Source organism: Podarcis erhardii (genome assembly GCF_964252035.2).
Source record: "Podarcis erhardii genome assembly, chromosome: 12".
In the NCBI taxonomy this organism is placed as follows: Eukaryota; Metazoa; Chordata; class Lepidosauria; order Squamata; family Lacertidae; genus Podarcis; species Podarcis erhardii.
This window is the reverse complement of record NC_138513.1, coordinates 31274467-31294128: the sequence shown is the minus strand read 5'-3', so window position 1 is coordinate 31294128 and position 19662 is coordinate 31274467. Positions and strand designations below refer to the sequence as shown.

Sequence of the window (19662 nt, the reverse complement as noted above, 5' to 3'; positions counted from 1 at the left end):
ATCTGATCCAATAATCGTCTACAGATGAACAGAAATTACGGGCTTGGCTCAAAAACTAAATGAGGACAACATTTGGTTTTCACTTTTGCATTCCCGATATAGATTTATATTAACAATTCCTCCTTTCTTTGTGACATACACACTTTTCTCTAGATTGCGCGAAGCAAAAATAATCCAGGGACAAAATCGATCAGACTGCCTTCGAATTAGGATATGTAAACTATTGGTGAAGCTGGGAACCGGCTGCACACATTCCCTGAACTTTATTGTACTGCCTCTTCCCCCAGAGTTCGCTGTTATCCGGTACTCTTAGGCAAAAATTCGGCATTCTCCTTTGTTTTGTTCAGCTCCAGTTTTTACTCGACTCTCTGAGAGTGGCCAGATTGGGACTAATTAATAAATAAGAAATATTCTGTGTCATAACAGATGCTAGTCCTACTCACAGTAGACACATTGAAGTTAGTGGACATAAATTAGGTACATGACTTTCAAGAGGTCTACTTTGAGTAGAACCTACTTGGCTACAACCCTCTCGTCTGTTGTTAGAAGGTCTTTGAAATTCAGTGAGGCCTTTCGTATATTTGGGTCTAATACCTTAATCTATGCGAAAATGTGGGTTGTATTAACTCCTTAGTTTCAAAAATTAAAACAGAGAAAGTAAACCTCTCTTCCTTTTCCTTCTCCTCTTTCGTTTAAATACGAAATAATATTAAGGTCTATCTTAAAACAGCGAATGAATCTTCTTCCCTTGCTAGTCAAACCTCAAATTTAAATCCATCCAAATGACAAATAAACATTTGATTTTATTTCTTTTTTGCTGTTGTGCTCGCACAGCTTTTAAATAGCTTTGTAACACGGTATCAATATTCGGCCTTGTAGCGAGGTGCACAAATGTATGCCTGTGAGAGTGAAGTGGAAAAATATTTTTAATTTCTCGGCTGGAGAAATATTTAATGCTACACACATATATTAAAAGACAACCCGTATAGTATAGTATAGTAATATAATATAATATAATATAATATAATATAATATAATATAATATAATATAATATAATATAATATAATATAATATAATATAGCAAACACATGCACAAAACATCGAAGGATCATCCTGCAGAACCAGCCGCCTTGGTATAACACGTCGCAACTCAGCACAGACTTAGGCTGCCAGGTAGGGAAGATTTAACTGCTCCTAAATATGTACTGGATTGTGATATACGCATAATATATACACATGCAAAATCTATGGATCTCTGTTATTGTGGAGATCCATCTCCCCGAAGTCTATTAAAATAATTTTAAGACTGTATTAATTTATATTATATAACTGAAGTTAACCTTCCCGAGTGTTCATTTACTGAGGTGAAGGACAATCGTTATTTATTTTTCCAGTCTCACCTACATAGCTATATCAAATTTTATCTGTGCCACGAGAACTTAATTGCCCGCTACTGTGTGTCTGCCGAGAGCGCAGCGGAAGGCGAAAGGTGTCTTAACTGCCAGTAAACCCTTTGGATATATGGGCAAGGTGTCTGTTTGTACATTGGCGATATTTCTTAATTAGAAATCTGTTTCCTCCTGAGAACTATTCTCACTTTTAAGGAGGCGAAGGTAGCAACCGGCCGGCTTCAAGAAGCCGTGTAGGTGAGTTCATCTTTTGCGGCTTTAAGTTAACGCTGTGTCTCTAAAGAGCAAGATGAACCTTTGGACCATATATTGTACCAAAGCAGAAATTGCAAAGTAAACTCATTTACCACCTGGGCGTCCTTGACTTCAGCTGATTAAAGTGTGGTCCGGAGTGTGTGCTCAGCTTCCCCGTGTTATTTAAACACAATCACAAAGTAATAAAAAGCAGTCCAGTTGCGTGAGCAGAACGATCCCCGCCCTGGAGGAAAACTGCGGGGGTGGGGAGAGAGAGCAGCAAAAAAATAAAAATAAATCCAGCCTCAATTTCTAGCTTGAAATTGCAGAAATCCTCCTTAGAATGAAGACAGGGGTGTGTGTATATCTCTCATTTTTCCCCTTCCTAAATGCAAAAGAGACGTGTTTCGTTACCCAACGGGATAGTGGACTCCGAGCAGAGGGGCACCCGACATTGGAAAAGGAAAGAGTCCTCTCACTATCATTAACTGGGAAGACATCTAGTGGGAACGTCTTGCAACTGCAGCTCCACCAGAGAGCAGTGATCATCCCGGACCCGGGAATGTGGGTTGCGCAACCTCTCTCTTCCTTTCCTCTGGCTTTGCATTCTGACTGTGCGTTTAATGGCACGACTGCGTCCCGCCTCGGCCACGAAGCCTCTCCGCAAGAGCTGCGGCCTTGCCATCCCTTGAGTGATGAGCAGCCCGTCCCAGAGACTTCTTCGGCTCCTCCTCTTCTCAGATCAGCAACTCCAAATGCCAGTCCGGCGCGGTACCCCTCCCCCAGGACGTGCCAAGCCCAACAAACACCCAGTCAACGCCCCAGATCGAGTTCAACTTGGCGACACTGTTGTGCCACTCACTTTCCCAGAGGGAGCTCTGAATTCAGGAATAGATATTTTAGCGTGAGCTTGCGTTGACCTTTCACGAAATGCTTGCAGCAGAGAGCGCGACAAATCAGAAAATTTTGGAGGGGTGAGGGAGTAATTCAAGCACAGGTTGAATCCAGCATTACTTGCATCTCTGTGCTCCTTTTATGTAAGTTCCCTTTCGCAGAACAATGAGGGATCTATATATACCATATTACTGCTATACTTTCTGTCATTATGGAAATGATGGGCTCCTCCTTCTCCCCTGGGGACAGGATTCCAAATTGTTTATCCCAGTGCTAGTAAGTGCAGAGAAATTATAAGACAGCTGGGGCTATAGCCTCTGAAATGGTCTGTGCCCCCAATCGCAGATGAGAGATCCCATTTTAGGCAATGTTAAAGGTGGTCTATTCATAGATGAGAAGGGTTATTGGTTGGTTGTTGTTGTTTTATTATGTATTTTGTCTTCTCATTTTGTATTTTTATGTGTGAACCACCCTGATATCCAGATGAAGGATTGTATACAAATTTAATAGATAATAATAATTAACAACTAATCTTACTAATAGATTAGTTTAGCTAGGAATATGTATGCACCTAAGGGTCAGATGAGGGACATGGGTGGCACTGTGGGTTAAACCACAGGGCCTAGGGCTTGCTGATCAGAAGGTTGGCGGTTCGAATCCCCGCAACAGGATGCTCAGTCCCTGCTCTTGCCAACCTAGCAGTTTGAAAGCACATCAAAGTAGATAAATAGGTACTGCTCCAGTGGGAAGGTAAACGGTGTTTCTGTGTGCTGCTCTGGTTCACCAGAAGCAGCTTAGTCATGCTGGCTACATGACCAGCTGTACACCAGCTCCCTCGGCCAGTAAAGCGAGATGAGCGTCGCAACCCCAGAGTAAGGGATCCCTTTACCTTTAAGGGTCAGATGAAGTATGTATCTTCTTTATTGTTCTTAAATATCTGCCTTTCTTGGAGGAGATAGAGTAACTGTCCTCAGTGGTGAAGTTAGGTAATTTTATACTCTGGACTTAATGGTATTACAGACAACCCTACCTGCTCTTCCAATGGTAATTCAGATTACAGGCAATTCTCATTTTGTTGGGGGGGGTGGGCCCTCCTCCACCCCATTCTGCCCTGCCCTGCCCTGCCCTGCCCCCATTCCATCCCATTCTTCCCCCCTTCCATGATGTCTTTATGAAGTTTTGGGGCTACTTCCAGGTTCTGCACCATGTGTGCAATCATGCATCATTTGGACACGCCTAAATTGGCTGTTGCTGTACTTTGCTTCCTTGAAAATATCATCTATGCTGTATTTGGAGGGGTCCTCCTACTCATTCTGTTGACATCTGCCCCAAAGACCTACCCAGATGGCACCACAGACTCCCCCTGGCCTTACACATGGAAGTGACCTCATTAGAGAAGTAACTGCAATGATATCAAATAACTAAGGCAGTAACATTTTAATGTAAGATTAATTGATCTTAAAATGTTTAGTTTTAAAGATTCTCCTGTGACTCACCCAACAGATTAAAAACATCTACTATTTTTATATGAGGACTTGCAGATGGAAAGCACTATCTATTTTTTTAAGGCATTCCCTCTTTTTTCTGCTCCATTAGAAGGAATTGCACTTCTAAGATTATGCCTCCTATGGCACAAACCTGTGTCATCTAAAAACAAAAGAAGCATGCTCCCTCCTTCAGAACAATTGCTTTCCCCCACATTTATTTAGTCACTCATTCATTACATTGATATCCTACTCTTCCCCCAAGGAACTCAGGGTGACACAAATGGTTCTTCCAAGCAAGGGCTGTGGCTCAGTAACAAAACATCTGCTTTGTAGGCTGAAGGTGTTGGGTTCAGTCCCCAGCATCTGCAAATAGAGCTGGGAATATTCCTTGCATGAAATCCCAGACCCTCCAAGTATCCCTATTTTCCAGGGACAGTCCTGGATTTACAGAAGCTGTCCCAGTTTCTGATTTGATCCCAGAATGTCCCGCTTTTCCTTAGGGTGTCCCTATTTTCATTGGAGAAATGTTGGAGGGTATGGAGTTATCTGACCTCTGAGCTGACTGAAGGCAGTATAGGAAGCTTAATATTTTCTTATGTTTTTTCTATAAGTTGAAAACAGCCAAGAGTGGCTGGGGCAACCCAGTAAGATGTGTGGGGTATAAATACTATAGTAAAATTATCATTATGGAATGGAACGTCCCTATTTTCATCAGAGAAATGTTGGAGAGTATGAAATCCTGTAGACCTCCTGGCAGTCAGTATAGGCAATACCTAAATCCACTCCTGGTTTTCCCCTGCACTTTCTTAGTTTCATCAGCTTAAGGTCACATACACACCATACATTTAAAGCACATCACACCACTTTGACATGTTGGGATGCGATTAGTTGCTAGGAGAGGATGTATCTATTACACATCTAAACGGTGTTTCTGTGCACTCTGACTTCCATCAAGATGTCCCATTGTGCCATAAGTGGTTTAGTCATGCTGGCCACATGACCCAGAAAGCTGTCTGTGGATGCAGGCCCCCTTGGCCTGAAGCAAGATGAGTGCCACACCCCATAGACGCCTTTGAATGGACTTAACCACCCAGTGGTCCTTTACCTTACCTTTACCTATTAGATATGATCCTTACTTTCTCACACTTGTGAGTGCAGCAGAGTGCAATCCCTTTGCAGTTTAAAAGGCTGGTTTTAGCCTTTTAGCTTTAGTAATCCTGGATGCCTTAAGGCAGACTAGATTTTCCTAGCATTACCCCCTTTTCTTGCCCTTAACATAATAATCATACCCATACCGTCCTGTAAAAGGTGAAAATAACATTTACTCACTCAGTTTACATCTTGAGGAATAACATGTGGGGATATTTACAATGTGTTCAAACCAGCAATGCATGTTTGCTAGATAAGCACATGACAGGAGCTGAAGCTCACAGAGTTTTCCTGTAAGTTTGCTAGAGAGGACTCTGAGAGAGACACTCCCACTGTACCCTGGGAGAGGGAGGACCTAACCATATATATTATGCTTGCCTGCCAGGGCACATCTTCTTTTCCCTCTGTTACTCTTCATTTCATCACCACACCAAAAATATGAGAACTGCTACTGTCTGTGGGTTAAACCACAGAGTCTAGGGCTTGCCAATCAGAAGATCGGTGGTTCGAATCCCCGCGACGGGGTGAGCTCCTGTTGCTCGGTCCCTGCTCCTGCCAACCTAGCAGTTCGAAAGCACATCAAAGTTCAAGTAGATAAATAGGTACCACTCCAGTGGGATGGTAAACGGCATTTCCGTGCTCTGCTCTGGTTCGCCAGAAGTGGCTTAGTCATGCTGGCCACATGACCCGGAAGCTGTACACCAGCTCCTTCAGCCAATGAAGTGAGATGAGCGCCACAACCCCAGAGTCATCTGCAACTGGACCTAATGGTCAGCGGTCCCTTTACCTTTTTACTGCCTGAGCTACCACTCAGACTCAGATGTATAGCATCTATACATATCCCTATGTGATACAGCAGCTAGGTGCAGGCAGGCTTAAAATGCTAATTGAGTTCCTGAGACATTCAAAAGTCTAGCTTAAAAATGGAGTGTGAGGTAAAGCTCAGAGTTACAGATGCTCTCACATTACAGACATGGTGGAATACAGTGTGTGCCCAAGCAGGGAGGAGCACTCTCTTCCTGTCAGGACACAATAAGGAAGTGATCTCACAGAGTTCTCTCTAGCAAGTTTACAGGAAAGCTCTGTAAGCGTCAACCCCTTCATGCGCCTAACTGGCAAAACATGAACTGTTAGTTTGACTGCAATAAATATCCCATAATATTGAGCTAGATGGACCAATGGTCTGAATCTGTTCAAAGCAGTTTCCTACGTTCCTGCTCCTGATTTCATCCTCATGACAACTCTCTTGGGTTGGTTAGGCTCAGAGATTGTGACTGGCACAAAGACGCCATTATATTTCATGGCTGAGCAAGAATCTGAACTTTGGTCTCCCAAGCCTTAATCCAACACTCCAGGTGCTACACCATAGTGGCTCTCTCTATGCAATTTTATGCAAGTTTCACAGATTGATTCATCGAATAGTCAACTCACATTTCTTCAAATGAATGACAGATCTACAAACAAGGCAAATGCACAAGAAGGTAAACAGAAATAAAACCATCCAGTGATTCACACATAACCTCTTCATGGAAATGGAAGCAAACAGGGTCTCTTAGCTTTCATGTTGGTGCCTGCTGTGACGTTTAAAGAAGGTTGCTTATGTTTAAAATGTATACCACACTTTTGTTTATACAATAAGCTCAAAGCAGCTTACAAAAATAAAAATAAAAAAATCCAGCAAAATAGTTAAAGTTACAATAGAAGAAACCCTATTCAATTTACCAAAACCAATTTTGTACGTTAGAACCAAGTGCAGGATAGCACAATTCAGGATAAAACCAGGGAAACTGAATTTTAACCCATCCAAATGCTCAGCAACCACCTTTGATACTCACCTGATACTCGGGTGCCTGCCCTTTCCTGAGGGGGGTTGTATAACATGGGTAAAGGTAAGGGACCCCTGACAGTTAAGTCCAGTGCAGACGACTCTGGGGTTGCGGTGCTCATCTCACTTTACTGGCCGAGGGAGCCGACGTTTGTCCGCAGACAGTTTTTCCAGGTTCTGTGGCCAGCATGACTAAGCCGCTTCTGGCAAAACCAGAGCAGTGCACGGAAATGCTGTTTGCCTTCCCACCGCAACGGTAACTATTTATCTATAAATGACACCTTCATCCAAAAAATGGATTTTAGGGCCAGTATACATTATGGTTACCAGACGTCCCCGTTTCCCAGGGACAGTCCCCAGATTTACAAATTTGTCCCCAGACAAAATCCATCCTTGGAATGTCCCCAGATTTATATTTTGTAGATTTATATAGTTGTAGATTTATTAGTAGGGAATGAATGTTGCATGATTGGTTCAACGGCAGAAGACCCATCATATGGGGACTTCCAGTGAGGCAAAATGGCAGGCATCACAGCAGTGTGCAGCTCCTGAAGCCAGCCAGAGCCAACTGCGCTACCAGGCTGGTTCCGGGCTGCTGAGACTGCCGCTGCTGCAGCCACTGCTGAGGGGGGACTGGGGACTCCTGGCGCATCATCTAGGGGAACCACTGACACACAAATCGAGCCGGGAGCAAGAGCACCCGGCCACCTGGCCGACTGCCCAGCGGCGCTCTGGGGCCAGGAAAACCCCGGAGCCAGTGCAGGGAGAAGGAGGAGAGGAGGAGGAGAAGGAAGAGAGAGAGAAAGGAAGGAGAAAAAAGGGGAGCCCTGACCTTGCACCGCTGCCACTGCTGCTGAGAAGGAGAGGTAGGAGAGCACCAGGAGTGCAAGGACAGGTGGCTGAGCCCAGGCCCAGTCCGAGCCTACTCCATGGTGGCTAGCACTCCAAGAGAACAGGCCAGGGCCCAGAGGAAGGCCACGCAAGGCCATGCAACAGGGGAGACCACAGAAGAAAAGATATTACCTCTTATTTTTAAAATAAAAATTAAAAATAACCTTTTCTCTCTCTTTTTTTTAATAAGTGTCCCCGGATTCTTTGAAAAAAATCTGGTAACCTTTGTATACATATTAATTTAAACTGCGCATATCAATAGGAAACATAACCAACAATACCAAAATTTGAGAGGTGTAAAACAGATCAGTTGGCTAAAAATATACTATAATTATGTATACCTAGGTAAGTATATAAGCTTTGACCCAGCCCCGGAAAGAGTACAATGTCAGCGCCTGGGCAAGGGTGTTGCAAGGTACTGAAAAAATTCATTCAACAGGTCCATGACACAAAGGTTCATAATTTCTCCAGATGCTAACTCATGTTTTACAGATGCAAATTGTGGCTGCCTGTCAAGGCTTACCCTGAGATATGGAGTGCCAAGAGGATTTTGTGGGCCCGGTGCGCTGCATGTGAATTGAACCCTCTGCCACACTCACAATTTATTAGTAAGAACAGCCGTTTATGTACATGCTGAAAGTAAAAGAAGTGCATCAAGCCAAACTGAGATGGTGGGTTGATGGTGTTTCACTGGCACTATGCTTTGAAGTACACCCAGTCACCCTGTAAGCAAAGCCAAAGAATAGTAATAGTGATTATGATGAGATGGGAGGAGGAGGAGAAGCAGGCGAAGAAGAAGAAGAAGAAGAAGAAGAAGAAGAAGAAGAAGAAGAAGAAGAAGAAGAAGAAGAAGAATCTAGGATCTGCAGCCCTTCCCCTTCCTTCCTTCCTTCCTTCCTTCCTTCCTTCCTTCCTTCCTTCCTTCTTTCTTTGTTTAAAGGGACAAAGGGCCAGGGAATCCAAGGACTGGAAGAAAAGGCCTGGGCTGGGCTCCCTGGGCCACCTGCTTACAATGTCCCTGGTGTCATGTACCTTGCTCTGGAGGGCCTTCTGCAGTTAAGGTGCCACCACAGAGAAGGCCATCTCTTTTGCTTATGTGGAATGATCTTCTCCTAAGGACCACTTTTGACCATTTTAATGCATGGGCAAGTTGATGAAGGAGTCTGGGGTGTATTATTCATAGAGCAGTCAAGTACAACATTTTCCTGTTGCCTAGAATGGACACACAGGGGAATGTGGCTCCAAACAGAGAAGACTTCCTGTCATACCTGCTCTGGAGCTTCCTCCCCCTGTGTGCGACCAGGTAAAAGGGCTGGCCATGCAACCAGCTCTCTCTTGGACTCTTGGACTCTAGCTCTCCGCTGCCTCTTAACCAGCACATGGCTCAACCTTCACATAGGATGGCGCCCACAAGTAGAACCCCAAGATAAAGCCTGCCTTCGGATTACTGCTGTGAACTGAATGTGAGTAAAACTTTATTCTTCCTTTTAAAGAAGACTGTGTTGTGTTGTTATTATTTTAAGAGGGAAATAAAGGGAAACCTAGCAGGAACAATCCAGACTGGGTTGCTTAATTAAAGGATTCTAACGAATCATCAACTTGCTTCCAATAAGTTGCAAAGGGAACGTGCTCTGCTGTTTACTCACTAGCGTGAGCAAGGAAAAATAATATCAAAACAATATATCCTCCCCTACCTTCCTTAACATGCCCACAAAGAGGAATTGCTCCTTCACATATCTGTGCACCAAGCCTATTAGGGCTTTAAAGTTAAGCACCAGCACCTTGATTTGCACTCAGCAGTGAAGCAGTATAGCTCCTTCAGAATGACTATAATATGCCTTCATCTTTGTAAACCAGCCAGAATCCTAGCAATCAAATTCTGTCCTGTTTGAAGGTTATGGGTATGTATTATTTTAATAACCCTAGGGAAGACCCCACTCTAGCATGTTGCACCAGTCCAGCTGTAGATATGCCCATATCAGAGGTCACCAGTGTAGTACCAGCAGGTTCCAAGGGCCCTGACAGTACTTCCTATGGCACTCATGAAAGGTCTATGTAAAAATCCACAAAGCTCAGAAAATTTTTTGCTCTTCTTGTTCAGTTCCTGTTTCCACTAGCTTAGCCTCTCCTACATTGCACATGCCCCCTTAAACGTACATGGATTTCATTGGATTCCAGGGGGCAGAACACCAACACTCACTTCCATTCTGAACAGAGAAGAGGTGCAAAGAGTGTCTCTCTCTGAGCAAGTGTAGTCGAGGCCTTTTTCTCTTGATGGGACAGTACCATTTTGTGCTCCTCTTTTCCTTTGATGTCCTTTTAGATATGGCAGCCATTTTGCGTTACGTTGTGCCCCCATGGCAGCCATGACACATTTGCAATATTCCCACTGACCCAAAAGGGTTGGTGGCCCCTGTTGTAATGTACTTACATGAAGATGCCACATGCCTTAACATCACACTGCAAGTAAATTAATCTGGTAGGTTGATATCCTAGAAAATATTTAGATATGTGCAACTTAGACAACAATGCAAGGCAATTAAGGCTGCAATTCTATCAGTGGCGTAGCGTGGGGGGTGCAGGGGGGGCCGGCCGCACCGGGTGCAACATCTGGGGCTAGGGCAAATCCACGGGTTAGGGGGCGCAAATCCACGGGTTAGGGGGCGCAAATTACTTGCCTTGCCCCGGGTGCTGACAACCCACGCTACGCCACTGAATTCTATACATCCCAGGGTAAGTCCACTTGAACCCAGTGAAGCTCGTACTTCTGAGGAGACATGAATAAGATTTCACTGTAAGACACATTACTATAATGTGTATGTTCTGTACTCTCTCTCTTTTTAGGTTACTTGATTTATTTGCATAGCCAAATCATGGATCCCCCACTTCCTCAACTTTATCTCTGTTAACATTGTTTCTGGGATACAAATCTCAGCTGGAGTTGTCTGAAAGTTTCCTTCCATTTCAAGATATCTCCAGTAGTGTTTTTCCCCCTATAACTGTTGAATATCTTCAAATGGTTTTTATGCCCTCATCTTTTTCTATTTTCTTGCCTTAATTCATATTCAAAGGCTCTCTAGAATTATATTATTTTCTGTAGGAAAGTAACAGTTGAATATCTTCCATAGTTTTTCAATCACTGTTTTCAATCCTTATTTTTTAATCCAAAGCGATATTATTATTATTTCTCTCAAAACGCTATATAGATATACATATATATATATTATTATTTTGTTTTATTCTTTATTCACCTTTGGCTTCTAGAAGACTACATGGGATAGGAATTTCAGGTTGTAGTCCTAAGTACACTTACTAATCAGTGGGTCACATTTAGTTCAATAGAATTTATTTCTGACTCAACGTACAAAGGATTCCACTGCAACTAATGAACCGTACCAGTCCTCTCACTGTACATGTCTCCTCAGAAGTCCAACTGGGTTCAGTGGGCAAGTGTGTATGGGATTGCATTTGCCACCTCAAAGAGTTAAAATGTGTGCTGTTCCAATAGATTTCAGCTCTGTTTGCCTATTAAAATGTGGTACTTTTCTTGGTTTTTCTAAAAATGCAGAAAGCCAGAAGCAAAGATCATGGCAACGAATTCTGAAGGCTCCCCCCCCCCTTTTAATTCGCAGGATCTTCAGGCACTGCTATTTCATCATTCACACAACACTATTTTTCTTCTTGAATAAATCATACTTCTGTTCCCTGGGGATCTCAAAGGAAGTGGTTCGTTTATGAACCAGATTAGATCAATTGCCATATTTCCAAATACAAATCCATAATAAATCCAGGAGAAAAACACATCTACACATGGGAAACCAAATGTCTAAAAGTGTAACTAACAGGGGTTTTGTACACGCACAGGCACACACGCACACACCCCAATGCATGCCCAACTCAGGTATTGATTCAGGACTCTTTGTTCCAATTGTTGCTGCTGTCACATATCCTTTTAACTTTCTCACACGACCGGATACATGTTGTTTTCACATTTAAGTGAATGCCTATAATTTGAAGAAGTTTTCAAAAGACCTAAAAACTCTCTCTCTCTCTCTCCCTCCCTCCCTCTCTGTGCATAGAAACATTTGCACAACAATTGCAATATTAAATCTGACTTAGTTGCGTATGACAATTCTCCTGCCAGCTCATGTTGATTTGACTGCTCCATTGGATTGTTAGCCTGCTGAAACGCTTGATTCCTCATCAGCTACAAAGAGGGCAGGTGAGCTCAACAGTTCTGAAGCCAACGTGGAATTATAATAAAAGCATGACAAAGGAAGAAACGCTTTGTGGATTTTGAACACATAGAAGATGGCTGGATTCCACCTATTTCTATCCATTCAGCGAGGGCTGCAATCCTGTGCCCTCTTACACAGGAGTACGTCCTATTAAATTCACTGGGTGTTTACTTTAGAGTAGGCATGTATAGGCGTTCCCTGCAAGAGAGGACTTTGGTTCAAACGTGCATCGTAAAAATGGATGTGAGTTCTAATACACCGATGTCAAACACAGCAAATGGAAGTACATGTCGTTGAAATCCATTTTACCTCAATAATCATTCCCGTTCTACTAAAGCGTGGTGTGTAAGTTTTGGAAACATTTGACATTCTAGAGCAAACTAAGGGTGCCTGAGTGTTTTCATAATACTGTATGGATTTCTCCAACACTCCACCCTTGGTCCTTTGCACGGTCTTTTTGGGTCTGATCCTTCTCGTTCTTCCCCCTCCCCATTGCATCCCCATCAGCAAACTATTTACCTTATTCTCCCACCCGTAGAAAACTCGCGTTAGAAGAAGGGTTAACTTAAGCAATAATAGCTATAATAATAATTGGCTAGCAGGACATCCGCACACATACCCTTCCCTCTTACTCTTACTCTTTCACGAAATCGCCTCCCGCCCCTCCCATCCTGCTCTCGCAGAAGCAGCAGCAGATTGCATTTCATTCGACGCCCAAAGACAGACTTACAATCCACGTCACTCATTGCGATATTGACATACGAGGTCCCGGTTTCGCCAGCTTATGCGTAGCTCATGTGTTTCTTCTGCTGTTGTTTTGGCAAGAACTTCACAGTGGGCAAGTCGAAGGCTGTCAAGATGGGTTGGTCATCAAGTCAGATCCTCTCCCCCACCACCACCCTTGGTCTGAGATGACTGCTCAGGAAACCTGTTCGTTTTGTTTGCTTGCTTATGTCACCCCTGCACCTCCTTCGAGTCATCGCTTTTCCCTACGCCATCGCATGCCCCGGAGACCCTTGTTGACTTGCTTCCACTACGCTTCCCAAAAAAAGCACACCCAGGCTCCGTCAGCGGTCAGCAGACCCAATCCCCGTGAGATTTGATCTACGAAGTCCGTGTTAAAGTTGGGGGAAATCGCTTGCTGAGCTATAAGCAGCCCATACCAAATCAGCTGGTGCCTCGAGTCTTCGCCCTTCCAATATCTTTTTGCTGCTTGACAAATGAACCCTTGTCTTCGAGCGCCCCAATTTAGACAGCCACCAGGCGATAGCAGATAACCTGACATAACCCCTGCAGCCCCCAACAAGAAAAATATCTAAACCGCCCCCCCAAAGCTTTAGAGAAGTGGATTACTAGCAGTCTCCATAGGGCTACCCCACGGATATTCAACCACCGCTGCAACAACAGTGAAATCTGCACGACAGAAGGCTGTTAAGCTGGATACATGGAGACGTGTCTGTGTGTGTGTTGTTTTTGTTTTTTAAGCGGTACCTATGAAATAAATGGCTGTATTTAACTCTAGGCTAAACCATTTGAGATTCTTTTAAAGAAAAATAATAATTATGCATGGTTAAAAAAACCGTGAGGGGAGAGAGAGAAAGTCCTTGAGATGCTGGCACGAAGTCAACTCCTTTGGACTATTATGTTGAACCGAGCCATGGGCACAGAAGGTCGCGAACAAGAGGCCTGTTGTTGAAATGGCTCTTCCCCCCGCTATCTCAATCATAAAGTCTCCCCCACTTTCACCTACGGGGTTTTTGCTTTCATCTGGCTGCCTAGTTGCTGCTGAACGGGCTCAGTCCAGAGACCCTTCATTAAAGGCTCTGCAAGCCTCCCAGCTCCGAAAGGAATGGGGGCCTGTTCCCAAGAAAACTAATCAGTGCGGGGAGGGGGCTGGATTGACACTGCACTCTCCTAGACGTTGGAGTTAATAGAGGGAAAATGCATATAATAAACCCAAACTATAAACCCGAAAATGCCCAATAAGGAACTAACCCCTTGGTTCCAGCAGCACTCCAGATCGATGTTGTTATCATTAATCTGACCTCCTCGATGGCACTTAAATTGACCTGGCTCCAGAGAACTGAACTTAGCTGAGCTGCGGAATGGGCTGTTATTAGCGAGGGCACCCCAAAATAATATATTTTGGTGGTGGTAGTGGTAGTAGTAAAGTAGTAGTAGTAGTAGTATGGGTCTGTTTTCTCCTTCCAGGTGCTAAGGTTTGTACTACAGTTTCTACACTTGTCTTTCCAGTTGGATCGCAAAGATTAAGAGAGGGAAACTTCCTTCTTTGCAAAGCGTTCATTTTGTCTCCTTACTCGGGAACAATAGTTCTACTCATCCCAAAAAACCGTGCAGGCGTCTCTAGGCAAAACGGTGGCGCAGACCAAATATGACAGCAGCATATATTTATTGTGGACCTTTATATTCCGCCTTTCTATGATAAGATCCATATATTGCGAGGAAATAATTAGTGCTTTTTCTTATATGAAAGGCTCCATGACTGCTGGGAAGGTAGGGGCGCCATATGGTTTTATGGATTTCAGTTGCTTTGATTTTAATGAATTGTTTCTGCCCTACCCTGGGAACTTTCAGGTTAAAGGCTGGATTAATCATCCTCATCCTCATCCAGAGATGGGGTTGCTCTCCCAACCATCTAACCATCCATCCTGCCCCAGTCACTTTAAAAAATGCACCCTTAGGATTTATAAGCATTGCAACACCAGCCATAATTATTTACATAAGTACATTAATGGAGATTGGTGTTCCTCGGGCACAACTGTAACAACGCCATAGCAATCCATCCATTTATCAAAAGTTAAGGTGTCAACCTTCTAGATAGATACATATAAAAATATGATGTGATGGTGTGCTGCTTAACTCAGAATATGTGTTGGTTAAAATTAATTATGTAATAGTGTGGCTGCTGGAAGAGCAGCGAAGGTAACGGGATCGAAACCTAACTGGACTCAGGATTGCAGACAAAACTACATCCCGACTTTCAGCCAACAGGGATTTCAGATATAAACTCTCCTTGTACTTAGACAGGTATGTGTTGTGCCTTTTCAGAGCTCCAGAATGTTCCATACTTGTTAAACTGATCCTTCCCGATCCTGATTACAGTTTATTTCAAAATAAAAATTATTTCAGCATACGAGAGCGGTAAAGCAACAGACGAGATTGAGTCATATGAGAATTAGCAACTTTGCCAGTGTTGATCTTGTGTTGCATCGCGTTTTCAGTGTGTTTATAGTCGCTTAAAGCATTCCAAAGGAAGATTTGGTTACTTCGTGTGTTTTTTTGTCATGTTTGATGGAGATTCCACAATATTTCCTGTGAACTGTTAGTCGCCCTCGGTCATTGCAAGAACTGAACGTGCGGATTAAGTAACAGTACTTCTGAACACACCCCGTCTCATTATTTTTTTATAGAAATATGGTCGCCTGCAGCAAGCTGTTACACCAGAAGGTCACAGATTTTTAAATTCCTGTTTATTAAAGCAGTAACTCTTTGTAGGGATTATCTGGAGTTTGAAAAACACATTTATTTTCGTTGAGGTGAGAAATATCGGCAGTAAAGGGACAGCGACAGTCCTACAGTCAAAACCATAATACTCCAGATCCATTTGACGGTGTCTTCCTTCCCAGACCCAAAACCATTTAACTGAAAATAAATCCCACTGATATTTATTTGTGGCCAGTCGGGTTTACTTGGGGTGTCTAGGATTGCATTTAGGAGCAGAGTGCCCAGCCTGCAAAACACAATGCACTTACTCGAGAGCAGTTATTTTTCTTTTTATAGGATAACTCTTAACACATTCAGTTCGTTACACAGCTTTAAGTACAGCTTTGACAATATCTCTACTTCTTCCTTAATAATATAGAACTCTTTCCATCTGGGAGCTTCAATTTATGCAGAGCGCAATCCGTTGAGAAGTTCTCGTGCGTAAATTCCACCCAGATTAATGCGATGGGTTCTGTTTGGATGAGGCTTGGCAGGAAACGTTTCAGTCGACGGGCTTTTTAAATTCACCTTAAACCTTTAAGAACAAGGGGGACTGATAAACTCGGCAATGCTCCTATCGACAGCACATGTGCTATACAGTACTTAGAAGCAAGTTCCACTGAAGTATTTGAGTTTTGCTTCCAGCTAAACGTGCTTAGCGTACAGAGTATAAATAAATGGATGGCTAATGGCATCAATAGTAATTCTGGGTTCAGATGAGTATACTACGGAATGAGCAAAGAAAGGGGGAATTTTAAGGTATAGCAAAGCAGCCATCAAATGGTTTGGATCTTGTCCTCCACTAATTTCCATCCAACTTTGGGGGATGTGGAAGGTTACAAAAGTCTGCAAAGTGCTTTATAGCAGTGATCTCATGCACCATCATAACAACCGGATGGAAGACTTCAAGGCCTCCTGAAATTTTTACTTAGACAGGATTTCCAGTACAGGGATTTTCCAGGTCCAAGTCTTCCAGCGACAGCTTTTTATTTTTACTCTCCAGTAGCCCCATTAAATTCTGTGGCATTGTTCTAGAGCAGGGGTGTGGAACCTGTGGCCTTCCAGATGTTGCTAGACTGCATCTTCCATCCCCATGAACAATGGCCATACCAGCTGCAGCTGATGGTAGCTGGAGTCCCAACTACAGCTGAAGAACCACAGGTTCCCCCACCTACACTAAAGGTTGTTCATTTTGCCTACCAGTGCCATACACACTGTCTGGGAGCAAAGTACAACAGAAGTTGACTCTAACAACCTGTTGCATTGGGCAACACTAGAGGGTATGGACCATCCCAGAGAAGAAGATAAGTTATTTAGGGCATGCTTCATGAACCTGGTGTCCTCCAGATGATTTGGACTACACAGCTCCAATAATCCCTGGTCGGTGGAGAGTTGTAGTCCAGCTACATCCGGAGATCAGGAAGCTGAGGCAATACAAAAATCCCAGGGGCCGAGCCCTGCCCTCGGATATGAATGAAATCAAGGCTCTTTTCCCGACTGTTACCTGCATCAACACTATGAGCTTTTGGTCGTCTCACTCTTAAGGAAAGCCTTGAACTTCTTGTGCTGCCAGATCCTGCCGAGAAACAAACTCCCAGTTGGTTGCAAAGAGAGAAAACCTGGTGTGTATGAGAAGTTTCGCCTTAATAGCGGGTTTATGTGCCGCCGCATGAACTGCAATGACAATCCCGGTCGATTCAACTCTGTTATAGCAACGGCCACAATGCCTGGTGTTCCAGAACCATAAATTAAACAGCATCGTGGTTTTGGTCTGGGAAATGAATTCTACACAACCCACCTATGTTCAGCATATATATATTTTTAAAAAGGCTAAGTACAGATTTTTGATTTTTTTATTTTGAGGTCAGGGTTACCGGATGGTATTATTACCCAATAATGCATTCTCCCCACCCTCAGCTACTAGGCAGAGGAGTTGAGGTTGTTGCTCCACTTTCCAGAAGCCCGCAGTAAAACTGGTAAGTTTAGCTGGATTCTCGCATTTCTCCGAAGAGGAGTTATCCTCCTTCCTCAAGTGGCTCTTATCCATCATTTTATAGGAGGAGACAACTTTCACCTACTTCAACGTGGGGAGCATTAGACGTCTGGACCTAGCGCTCCCCCAACTCCTTTTAAAAAATCATCTTCATTGGAAATATTGTCAAAATAGTAGAGGTGTATTCATCTGTAAAGGAGGAAATGAAGGTCAGAACACACACACGCTAAGTTAGTAAAATCGCAGGGGGAAATATGCTACAACCCCTTGATTTACTGTATTCTTACTTTTTACAAAAGGACAAAGCCCACTTACTCCAGACAAGTACTAAGAATCAGAAGAAATTTACTCCGGAGTAAACGGAATTTGAGTTGCAGCGTCAAGAGCACTTCCTACCCCCCCCCCCCAGATGAATACTTAGGTTTCGAAATCAGCTTCCAAATACAGTACAAATAAGTTTTCGGTGGTTAAATCTCCTGAGACTAAGCAATCCGGATGCTACTTTCTGTAAAGGCAAAGCAATGAAATGAAACTGATGGGGGGGGTTTAAAAAAGTTTTAGGAAAATAGTTCTCATACACTGTAAATCGACCTCCCCCCGCCCCGCCCCCTGCTTCACCTAATCATTTGGTTATACCTAAAAAAATAATACAGTGGGTCCGGGGTTCAGGGAGAACGATGAGCGCTCACGAAGAGATTCGGGGATATGTTTAATTATTCTTTTATAACAATGGAGCTTGTAATCATGTGGTAGCAATTTATCTGAACTCCCGCCAGAAATTAAAAAGATTGCCAGGGAGAGAGTTGATTTCTCTCTCTCTCTTAAAAACAGTGGCTAACCCCTAGGAAAAATTTAAAATAAATTAGAAATATTGTTCTATCGGTATACATTCCTGGTCTACGTAAATTGTAACCGATCCGGAACAAAACATAAAACACAACTACTCCAGGCCCATTCTAAAAAAATCAGGCTATTATTTTCATCGCACTTTTCTTTTCTCCCCATACCCCTTAAGATATAGGACAAACTATCTCACTTTGCCTGATAAGACTACATTGAGTGGATTGATAAATTTATCACTTTCTAGCGACACTCCTAATCCCATAAATAGTTAAAATATCACATTTCTGCTTAACACGAGGCTATCCATACTACGATGTTATAAAATCTTTTCACCTAATAACTTTTAACATAACGCTTTAGCAGGTCAGATAGAAACAGAAACTAACCTACACAGGCGAGAATGAGAGAACTCTCGCCTACTTCAATGCGGGGAGTCCTATATTTGTGTTCACACACACACTCACATACACACACCGTCGCCCCGCCAGTTCTTAAATTCTCAAATTCCTCAGAGGATCCATTAGAAATTGTGGGAAAACGATAAAAGGTTTGACAGAAGTGTATACTGTAAATATATACTGTACTCAAACAATAGGCACTGAGTCATCCCAAGTCTGACTTTGATTCGTTTTATGTTTCCTGGACGTTTTAAATCTCTCTTGTGTTCTAAATAGAGGTTTCAGAAAATGGCCGGTTTTTAAATCACCGAGAGGGAGAGAAAAAACACACTAGATGAAATAAAATTTTGCACTCTTCTCTTTCTGTGTGTGTTGTAATCTACCTACCCTGATTTTAAACAGGAATGCACTTTCTCTGTGTGTAATCTCTGCACAAGTCTTCCTGAACGTTTCTCCCCCTTTAGCATTTGCTTTTGAAAATCTTTCTTATTTCCCAATTATCTCCAAGGGGGGAAAAGAGCACTCAGTGGGAGGGAGGGAGTTAGGATGTCCAGCAAATGCTGCTCGTAAAGCTGTTTAATTACATTAGAAACACATGAATATCCTTGAATGCAAAGTGTCCTTAAAACTGGCTCAGGAATGTTTTCAGAGAAAATGATGGGAGGAGGAGGAGGAGGAAGAGGCCTTGACAGTTTTCCTCCAAAATAATGTAATGGCAGGTAAATTGCATTTGCTCATGAAAATCAAATCCAATTAAAAGACTTCCACCATCATCTTTTAAAGGTTTTCTTCACTC

The 19662-nt window shown here is 43.1% G+C and overlaps 1 long non-coding RNA gene across 1 annotated transcript; it reads right to left on the bottom strand.

Moving 5' to 3' along the window:
• Window positions 1-14921: 14921 nt before the first annotated feature.
• Window positions 14922-17343, bottom strand: LOC309326149. The gene is made up of 2 exons (XR_014150205.1): window positions 17137-17343; window positions 14922-16167 (listed from the first exon to the last, which is right to left on the bottom strand). It is a non-coding gene; the product is annotated as an uncharacterized lncRNA (long non-coding RNA).
• Between the last annotated feature and the right edge of the window lie 2319 nt (window positions 17344-19662).